General features: G+C 34.8%; 1 long non-coding RNA gene across 1 annotated transcript; it reads right to left on the reverse strand.

Moving 5' to 3' along the window:
* Nucleotides 1-3087: 3087 nt before the first annotated feature.
* On the reverse strand, nt 3088-5332 carry LOC139525984 (uncharacterized). Its single transcript, XR_011665074.1, has 2 exons — nt 5255-5332; nt 3088-4049 (listed from the first exon to the last, which is right to left on the reverse strand). It is a non-coding gene; the product is annotated as an uncharacterized lncRNA (long non-coding RNA).
* Between the last annotated feature and the right edge of the window lie 4835 nt (nt 5333-10167).

Genomic DNA, 10167 nt, shown 5'->3' on the forward strand with positions numbered 1-10167 from the left:
GTGTCCGTGCCCCCTTAATGCTTAAATCAAAAAGCTTTTAATCCAGACTTTTTACCGCTTCCACTACAAGTTCTGTCTAGTTCATGCGTACTCGTGTTCCCCTTTTACAAAATCCTGGATTTGCATCTAGCCCCGAAGAGTTTAAACCGACTTAAATAAAAATTTGCACTGTCCCTTCAGTCTCTTCAATCTTCACATGCTACAAAATTAAACATGTTAAAAACGTGCGAAATCAATGCAATAATATATAGAAAATAAATGTTGTATATGATAAGACAACTCTCTATACAAATGACCAAATGACACAGAAATTAACATTTACCGTTCGGCCTTCCAACTATTAGCAAAGTCCATATCGTATAGTCAGCTGTATAGGGCCCCGTAAAATCAAATTTAAAACAATTCAAACGAGAAAAAAACAAAAAAACTGACGAAAAAATGTATGTTTAAAAAAAATTGACGAAAAATAATTAATTTTATGTTAAACAGCAACAAACGACAACCACCGAATTACAGGTTTCAGACTTGGGACAGACACTTAAACAGGATGTGAGGGGGTTAAACTAGGGTTTATTTTTGCGACAACCTTCCTCCTAACCTCGGACAACAATGTAGCGGGAATACATGAGAACAAACTATGCAAAACAATAAAAGATAAACAAATATGATCATATGAGAAACAGCAACAAAGACAACTATTCAATTACAGGCAACTTACTTTGAATGGTCACGGATATAATCGGGCGGGGTTAAACTAGTTTGAAGGTACTAACCCCTCTTAACCTGGGACAGTGGTATAGCAGTTCAACATAAGAACAAAGGAACCCAGTGTCTCGCTTTCTTTTGAAGTTAATCGCAGGCTCAACAAAAATGAGGAACAAATAATATAAATATTCCTCCCGATACAGGGGCGGATCCAGCCATTTAAAAAAAGGGTGACGGTCTCAACCCAGGACAAAGGGGGGTTGCAACTATATGTCCCCATTCAAATGTATTGATTGTCCCAAAAAAAGGGTTCAGCCACTGTGATACTATCTTTGATTGTAAGAAGCGTCTGTCTAATTTTGGTAAAAAACTAGGATAGTTTATGAATATAATAAATGTTTAAAAACATTAACTGCAGATTGTATGTAATGTTAACTAGAAGAAAAACTAAGTTCATTTATAAGTGAAATACAGAAAAACAGGTAAACATTTGTATAAAAAGACTATCAACTAGAGACCAAATGACGGGGATTTTGGTACTAAAAAAACTTATCACTATACAGTTTAATGATATAATTTGGATGTAGCATTAGCCTGTAACATCATATATACTGTTATAAGACGTGATAAAGTGTATGATGTTCGTTCAAGATATTGAACATTATCAGTTGGTTTTCTATATAGATTAAAACGGAAGCGTATTAGCACCACATATTTTTTTTCTTCCTACGCCTATAAAATCATAAAGCTACATTCTACTCGGTCCTGTTCTTTTTTTATATAAGTTTATATCCTTAACTATTATTTTTTTACATGAACTGGCAACCTACCTTTTTTGTTGCAAATTAACTCATCTTGACTCTTTTTGACTCAAAACTCCTGTCCTTCCTTGTTTGCAAATGTCATACCCCCCCCCCCCCCCCCCCCCACACACACACACAAAATAAATCAAATGCAAGCTCCCTTAGCATATTGTATAATCCTATGTTTACCTTTTGCACCTTTGAAGTACTGCAATAATCAAAATTGCTTTCATAACTGCTAGAAAATCTTAGACTTTAAAATACCCGAGCTCGAGGAAGAAATAGTTACCGAAAGAATATAAACTACATGTATATATAGGATTTTTTTTTTTACATAAATTAGACCGTTAGTTTTCTCGTTTGAATTGTTTTACATTGTCATTTCGGGGCTTTTTATCGCTGACTATGCGGTATGAGCTTTGCTCATGGTTGAAGGTCGTACGGTGACCTTTGGTTGATAATTTCTGTGTTATTTGGTATCTTGTGGAGAGTTGTCTCATTGGCAATCATAAAACCACGTGGTGACGGTGTATATCCCATATTAGGTTAGTAAGGTTCCATATTAGGTTAGTAGTGGAGTTGTGTCCCTTTATACAAACAACACGGTGGTGAGAATTTTTTTTTAGAGGTTTCAACAGACGATTAAATGGATAATAAAGATTGAAATTAATTCCATACAACACATTAAAAGCTAACAAGTTGTTATTGTTGGTATTTGTTTAAGAATAGACATATGGAAGTTGGTTCATAATACTAACAATATTGAAGACTTAGACGTGATCACTTTTATATGCCACTAGTCTAATTATCACATGTTAAGATAGTGGTTAAGACAAAATCGTTACATATTGTGCTAGTGACATAATACAATATATATGGGGTCAGTAAATTCCATATGGGGATTCGAGCTTCGCTCTCACCCCATATGTAATTTAATGACCCCATATATATATCGTATTGGGTCACTATACTAGCGCACTATCTAACTAATAGAATTAGGTTTTACTATTACCGAAAGGATCAGAATATTATATTTTATATACTCGACTTTTTAAAGTGACTTCATCGTCACCGAAAATGACACGAACGACCAAATATGCAAAGCAGTCGAAATCCATTTTTGTATATATAAATACTATTATCAAAATCCAGAAAAGCGCTTCGGACGCATGCAAATCGAAACGTGTTATTTTCATTTTACCCAAATATATCTAGTAATTACTTTTAAGGGAGTGAAAGGAGGAAAAACGATACTCTTACAAATTGCACAAAACGGCCGTGTTAAAACCGATTGCATTGAGTGTGGAGGTATAGGTATAATATCTTTGGTTGGCTTGCTTGCTAGCTGAACCGTGAAGTCATTATTAGGTAAGGTATACTACCCTTCTTTCGAAGTATCCTAGTCCTACAGACAGATAGATTGGTTATCTGTCGGACTAGTCTACTCTTGAAGGAGGATAGTTTGCCTAACCTAATAACGGCTGTAATTCTCCCAGATGTCTTCTGTTCATAGCAACGTCCCAAAATAATGCAAACTCACATTGCTATTTAAATATAATATCTTGTGAAAATAACACCATTTACATTTCTTGTTTATTAAGCTTTACATGTCTGCTGAGAAACTATAATAAAAATTTAAATAACACCATTTCACAGAGATAAAAAATCTTTCCAATATGCACCAACTTTTAATTTTTAAATAATAACAACACTAAAGTGTTAAAGTGTTCAAAAGTTATAACAGTTTCATGAACAAATAGGCAAGAGCGCCAACAGCTACAGCACCATCGATTAAATCAATTTTACGTGTACTCGATTCTTTCTGTCTGCTGTTTTCTCTTTTATAACCATAATTTGAGATCCGCCCCCTTTCTGCAAAAGAGGGGTGATTGAAATCAGTTGATAATCTGGAATAATATTGTCTGGGTTTCTCGGAATGTCCTGAATTGGAATGATTTTCTTTCAATGAATTAGAATACCATGATGAACCATCGCTAGTTGTATATCTAGAATTTGTTTCTTCAATTCGGTTTGAGTGATGAGTGTTGTTGTGATACTGGTTTCTTGACCTTTCCTCAATCAGACGACGCCATGTATGTCCACCGGGGTCATTTCCCCTCACAGATACACTTAAACCACCATTTTTAGTGTTCAATTTAGGATATTTTAAACCTATCATTGATAGTAAATTTTCAGAAACTGGGATTGAACGTAATATTCCGAGTTCCTCTGCCTTTCGGAACACCCACAGTCTACGATTGTCCGATGTAAACCATTTGCCTTTATGTTGAAACACACTAATTTTTGGTATACTGAATACTGTGGCTGTCCCATTTATAAGTTCATCTAGTGTTTCGCCTATATATGTATTCCGGTGCTGGGTTTTCTTTCCAAATGTGTTTGAAATTGAGTCCTGACTAAAGTGGATATCGGAAGGCTTCAAATTCATGGTTATTTCTGTTTTAAAAACGTTTGAATAAATTATAGCTTGTACTTTCACTTTCAAACACGTTTTTCAAAATTCCAGTCACATCCAAAACCCTAAAATTATATGAAAGATAGAATAATTAATAATCAGTTTGTCGTTGAATATGTTAACTCCCCGTATGTGTTTATCACATATATATACATGTAACATGTGTAATTATCTATGTACTAGAATTTAGAAACTGCGAGTGCGAGTAACTTTGTTTCAATTATTGTTAGTGTTGGTTGTTTTTTAGTGCTTCGTGTTGATTTATTGAGTTCATACATTTGCGCTTGATGTTTTTTTTAGTTTATTCGTATTCATATGTTGCGCTGTTACAACGCATGTTTCCAGGTTAAGATGTGCATGTGTGTGTGTGGGGGGGGGGGGGGGGTAGAGTACATAAACACATCATCTGTATCTCATTGTTGAAGTCCGTACAATGACTTATTATTACTTATGAGTTATGAGGGTTTGTATGGAATTAAATGATTAAAGAATAATGCCCTTAAAAATGAAGATTAGAGAATAACGGACAAAAAAAATGAAGATTAGAAAAGGGGTTAATTTTTTGAAGTTAGAGAAAAAAGGGGTTCATTTTTTGAAGATTAGAGAAAAAAGGGGTGAAAATTAAATGTTGACAGACTGAATAACAGACCCCTCCCCCTAGTTATAGATTCTAAGTCATGTAAGTGTCGAGTTGCAAATTGCGAAAGTCGAGTTTCGAGTTACGAATTGGGATGACGTCAAGAAATCAATATCAGTCATATTACAGTTTGGGGAGAGAGAAAAAAAGGGGGGGGGCACTTCTATACATTTTAAACAAGTTGATATAGTTGCGGCTGGTTTTTTTTTTGTCACACCTTTTAACATTATCAGGGGCGGATGCAGGAATTTTCGAAAGGGGGGGGTGCTAACCCAGGGCACCCAGGGCAAAGGGGGGGGGGGGTGCAAAACATATGTCCCGATACAAATGCATTGATCGGCAAAAAATAAAGGGGGGGTGCGCACCCCCGGAACCCCCCCCCCCCCCCTGGATCCACCACTGATTATTTAGATTTTAAGATTGTTTACCTTTTTATATAAAATTTCCATATCCGATACTGATACTTGTCATACTTCAAAACTCGCTACTCGACGGTTAATAATTTGTAGAAAGTTTCTTAACGCGCAACTTGCCCTTTCTGATCCTTTCTCAACAGTTTTTTTTTTAAATCCCCCGTGGCATAGAATAAACAGGTATAAATAATTTGATTGCATGTAAAACTAAAAACATTACCTGTAGGAACCCAAAGCTTTGCGTGCAATGACGTCATAATAAATATATACTATCGTGACCAACATCGGAAATGTTTCCGTACTCTGTTCAAGTTTCGCCAGAACTAATGCATGCCATAATTATTTCGCAAGTTGTTTTTAACGTTTCTTCATGCCAATGACATACACATAATACTACTATTGGTTCCACCTAACGTATAACTATGTGTAAATAAATGAGATATTATTTCCTTTTCAATATAATTTTGGCTATATGATCATGTAAAATGTGTCCATGCATGCGGCCTGGATCACAAAGGGCAACATCAGAAGTTCAATATGAACGATAAAAACATAGAGGATAAATAAAAACTTAATTTACATAGTTTTTCCCTGAACCTCCACCCATTGTAAAAAATATTTTGAAACAAAATGATTATATATAGGAGTCAATTATAAATTTAAACGCGTCAGTTGCATAGGCGTAGCATGCCGAAAAATAATGGTACGGTTTCGGCAAATTAGACATATGGGACACGAAGTGGCCCATCCAGCCTCGCATAGCGAGGCTGCATTACGGCAGGGGGTATGGGGGCAGCTCAAGGCCCCCAGAAGCTCTGGGGTTTATAGCGTTAAAATCCTGCATTCTGAGTGTTTCCTGGCACTAAAAAATGTTTTTGAACAGCAGCATTTTTTACAAGACAATTTGAAAAAAAATGAATGTCTCTGTCTTGCAGGTTTTGTAGTTTGTTTTCTATTTTTGTGTCATTTACATAGCAAGATTGGTGAATGAGAACAACACTGTCATACTATACCTCGCGACAAATCATTGTGCAAAATTCATGATTTACAAGTGATTTCTGTCAGTTTATTTATCAGTATAAGATCTTAATATTATTATTTTTAAAATAAAATAATCAAAGTGCGGCTAGCAACTTTTGAGCTATAGTGAATAGAAAAAGGAATGAGGATCGGGAATGTGTAAAAAAAACTACGACAATCCTCACACACTGCATGCATGGGATAAGCTGCAGCCGGCCTGGTAGTCCGATAATATAAGACTTCCGAGGTTCATATCATTTACATTCAACGTTTTTTAGCGGATATTTTTTTTACTATCAATGTTGAACCCGAATTCGGATAGTATCTGATTTTTTTTACTATCAAACCCTAACTCGGCTTAAACATTGAGAGTAAAAAAAAATACATGATAAAAAACGTTGAGTGTAAATGATATGCACCTCAGAATTCTTCTATTATAGGACTGCCGGACCAGAAACAACGTGTTTTGGGGAATGCACACCTTTCTAGACCCCATAACACACAAAAGAACTAAAATTGAAAACAAACAAGAAAAACAAAGGCCAGAGGTTCCTGAATTGGGACAGGCGCAAAATTGTGGCAGGGTTAACATGTTAAATCTTTTAATGTGAACGTTCAAGACAATCACTTAAATCGACACTAGTCATCTAGCTTGACCTGGTAGGATATAAATATTTGAAATGATCATGCAGCGACTGTCAAGATGAAGAACTGAAATAAATCACTGTGTTCTTGATAATTTGTATCTTGTTTATGTATTGTGTACGATTTTTTCATATGCACATTTACTAGAGAGCCTGTCGCAATTACCGTGATTTTTTGGACAACGGTTGTCTTGCAAGAAGGACCTGCTTACGCTTCTGGAGCACCTTTAGTTGCACCAGTTTTTTTATGGGTCCGTGTTTCTAATTTGATTTTATAGTTTTCAATGTTGAATGGTGTTGTTTGTCATTGTGTGTCTTATTTGTTCTCTGCTTTGTCTTTTGTCCCTTGATCGCGATTCTTTTTTAAAAATACTATGCACTTTCTACATAAATTCTTCACTATTCCTACAGTTTTTCAGTCTAAATTATTGTAATAAACAATGGAAAGAGTAAATCGGCGGTCTCACGAAAACCGCCTCCTGGTTAAGTATAGATATGTGAAATAATGGTGATTTATGTTCGGGTTTTATGTTACGGAAGGGCACTCAAAGAAAGGCACAGTACAAAAAGGGATATGAAGCCTTTAAGTTAGAGGTCTTACGAAGTCCCGAACATAACCAATCCCGACTTTTTAATGAACAATTCCGGAGTCCCGATAAAGGTTATATTCCCTTTTACAAAACGATATCTTACATTAAAAAAAAAGCCCTCACCTCTGATTTCAATTGACATTATGCTTGAAATATTTGCAACTGTACGTTAAGAAAATAAACAATCAATCAACTGATTTTGAACTTGACTCGTGGTGGTTTTATTAAAAAAAAACGAGTGAAATCATTACATATATCAGTTACCTGCAAACCTAATGATATGGCATTGTGCAAACAATAATATTACTATTTCCAATTGTTTTGAATGCTATGAGGTTTATATCTACATCATCTGGAATCAAAACTTGCAACAATTAATCAAAAGAAAAACTGCTAGCTTCTTCGACCTTGAAAATGTTTCCAAACTGATGCGTTAAACTTAAAGAACTGGAGATTTTCCGAATTAGCTGGCGATTGTCGCTGGCTATAGCATTCTTCAGATTATCCATCAGTTTCAGTTTTTCTCAGTCTGTGTCAGATTGGCGCATGAACCAATAACAACACCCAACATTAACCGCAACAGTATCTTTAACAATTTCGATTAATTAATCATTGATTGCTAATTTTCAATAAACTGATTACGGTACTGCGGTTATGTACATTGACATGCTCAGTACTTTTAATGTTGAAAGACGTTTTTTTTTCTTTCTTTAAGAAAACAGGCAGAGGTAAATGTAAAACATTTATTGTATGGAAGTTTGCATACTATTCTAGCATATTTTGTTTTAATATTTTGATTTTTTTGGTACGGTTTTCCGTACCTGCAGTAAAAATTGGTACGGTCGGAACCGTACCAACCGTACCGTGTGCTACGCCAGTGAGTTGAATAAATGTTTTTAGACGCATCATGTCAAACTCCCCCCAGCTCCGATCCGCATACGGGTCCGCATACTACTCTACATTAATCACTGTAATAAGGGGTTTTTGTTATGCTGAATCTAACCTTGAATTTAGATTTTGAGCCCCACATGATTTTTAAATTAGTCCACATTGAAGTCCTAAGGGTCCAAAACTAAACTTAATTAGTTTTCATTAAAAGTTCAATTCTTTGGGTTCTTTGATATGCTGTATCTCAACATGTATTTATATTTTGGATAAATTTATACCATATTACATGTACATATTATAAGGGAAATATCCAGTTTTAAAATTTAAAGTTCTTAGTCCACATTCAATCTGTGCCAGAAATCAAGCCATGTCAAATATATATATAATCACAATCCAAATTGAGAGCTGTATCAAGCTTGAATGTTGTGTCCATTATTGTTCCGGGTTACACCTCTGGGTATTATCTAGCGGCACCCAACCATGCCAATAGAGCATTATATTTTGGAAGGAACAAACTGATTTTAACAATTCACTTTTGAAAACAATTATTATAGATACAACGTGAATATAAGTGCTGATTTGATGGATTTTCTTGTTTTAATACACCTCTGTCATGATTGATGAAATGAAAGACTGACCATAAAATGAAATTCAAAACAGTGTGGCTGTGGCCATTGATTGACTTATTAAATTCATCCATTGCCTGGGACAATTTACATGAACGTTTGTTTGTAACGACCACTGTTCACGACGTACCTACGATAGACATTTAAACTGTGGGGTCACCAAAGGTTTCTTAACGCCTTTAATTATAAAATAATTCAAAAATTTAATCAGGAATAACCTTTATGTCTTGATTTATATAAATGATATAAATCAAAACATCGTGTTATTTCTGATTAGTTTTTCAAATTACTGTATTAAGGTGTTGAGAACCTTTGGTGACCCCATAGTTTAAGTGTCTTTAAAAAGTACATAGTGAGCAGTGGTCGTTACATACAAACGTTCACCTTAATTGTCCTAGTCAATGGATGAATTTAATGTGTCAATCAATGGCCACAGCCACACTGTTTTGAATTTCATTCTAAGTTCATACTTGAGTTGATGGTGTCATAAAAAAGTTCAAGCCTGCAATAACTCTTGGATGTGTGGTTGTTCACAAATAAAATAAACATTATAATTGCTAGTGTAGGTAAGAAAATCTGGAACACATGTGAAAATATGTCACATTTTGTAAAGTTTGACATGACAAAATGACTGAGATTAATAAATAAGTTTTAGTCATTGCAGACTGTGGCACATGCAGGTTATACCTTATAACCTATAGTTGCTTACATCAATAACATTTGAACTTTGGTGGATAGTCACATTAGCAATCATACCTGAACTCCATATTTTAATCTTCATGACCATACATGTATATTACATAAATGTGTTAAGAGTTTCTGTTCCAATCATTGTGTAAAAATCAAAATGGCCAATATATTATGTGCTACTCAAGTTAGTGAACATATTGAAGGGCAAGTTAACATGGTCATTTGTTAATTAGTCACAAATGTGTTCACTATATGTCAATGATGCAAACTTTAAAGTTTATATATGTAGGGTTGTAGTCTAACTGACAACCTCTTTACTTCATATTGAGAATGTCTTGTCATAGTGAAAGTACAAAAGTGAAAAGAATGAAAATGGCACATTTTTATGTTATTTGCAAAAACTTTTCCAAGAGAACCTTACTTCTATCTGGTATTTTTTACTAACAATGTTAAACCTTGAACGGAAATGATACAGTCTTATATTATGGGAAGGAGCACTGACTGACCTAAAAAAAAAACTAGAGACTCTCAAGAGCCTGTGTCGCTCACCTTGGTCTATGTGCATATTAACAATGGACACAGATAAATTCATGACAAAATGTTGTTTTGGTGATGGTAATGTGTTTGTAGATCTTTCTTTACTGAACATTCATGTTGCTACAATTATCTCTATCT

The sequence above is a fragment of the Mytilus edulis genome, chromosome 6, assembly GCF_963676685.1.
Source record: "Mytilus edulis chromosome 6, xbMytEdul2.2, whole genome shotgun sequence".
Taxonomy (NCBI): Eukaryota; Metazoa; Mollusca; class Bivalvia; order Mytilida; family Mytilidae; genus Mytilus; species Mytilus edulis.